Source organism: Malurus melanocephalus, unplaced genomic scaffold (assembly GCF_030028575.1).
Source record: "Malurus melanocephalus ecotype Western Australia unplaced genomic scaffold, MMel_1.1 scaffold_744, whole genome shotgun sequence".
Lineage (NCBI taxonomy): Eukaryota > Metazoa > Chordata > Aves > Passeriformes > Maluridae > Malurus > Malurus melanocephalus.
The window spans coordinates 81,409-82,353 of record NW_026623976.1 but is presented as its reverse complement, the minus strand read 5'-3'; the positions used below and the strand labels follow the sequence as shown (position 1 = coordinate 82,353).

Below are 945 nucleotides of genomic sequence, written 5' to 3'. Positions count from 1 at the left end.
CCCCAGTGATCACCCATCCTCTGTGCCTGAGAGTGCAAAAACACACCCAGCACTTCTCCAAAGTCTCTGAATCAGGGGATATTTCCAGGCTCAATAAACACTTTTTTTTTTTTTTTTTTTTTTTTTTTTTTTTTTTTTTTTTTTTTTACCTGGCTTTCTATACCTGAACTTACTCAACTGAGCTTTCCACTCTGCCAGCCTCRCTCGTTGTGTCCTAAACTCCCTCATGCCTCCCATGATGGCTTTTATGCGTAACGTAAAAGGAAAATACTTTAAAACAAACAAACGTGGAAAGTTTTTGTTTCCGTGTACTGTTGACAGAATTTTCATTTGTGTGTCAGAAACCCTGAGGGATGAATAGAGACAGTGTGAAAAGCTTATTAAAATATCCTGGTTTTCAGAAACAAACCACTTCATTGTCTGTCAACTTCCCGTATTTACAGAGAAAAAACATCCAAGAGTGCCTCGGGGGGTTAAAAATGTAAAAGAATGAAGCAGATGATCTACCTGAGAGGAATAACTGATGAGCAGGGAGTGCAGGCACAGGGAAAATGCAAATATTTGGTTTTCCTGGGAGCAGAGAAGCTGTTTTAATGTGAGCAGCGTGCTCTGCAGACCCTGCCCAGCCACAGCCACAGGAGTTGGGGTCTTTGTTCAATCCCTCCCCTGGAAATAATTTTTCCTTCCACCTTCCAGAGGGCACAGACTCTGACCAACCTCTCTGGTGTCAGAGGAAACCATGAGGATGCTGAAGCATCTTTACACACACCAGGATTAACAAACKGAGGAGATCAGGTAACAAACCCTTCAGAACACGAAGGAGCATTGAGGAACAAAGGGATTAAGCAAAAGAAGTTTCCCAAAATTCTCCGTACAGATGCATCTGTCCAAGTGTGGTACCTGTCGAGCACTCACACAATGTGGATGGATACAGTGCCAGATCTG

General features: G+C 42.8%; 1 protein-coding gene across 1 annotated transcript in view; it reads right to left on the bottom strand.

Annotated features, from left to right (window-relative positions):
- The window catches only part of LOC130584650 (metabotropic glutamate receptor 7-like), a gene marked incomplete at its 5' end in the record, with an annotated part of 55,671 nt that overhangs the window by 15,447 nt on the left and 39,279 nt on the right, over positions 1-945 (bottom strand). The gene's annotated exons all lie outside the window — the stretch shown is intronic.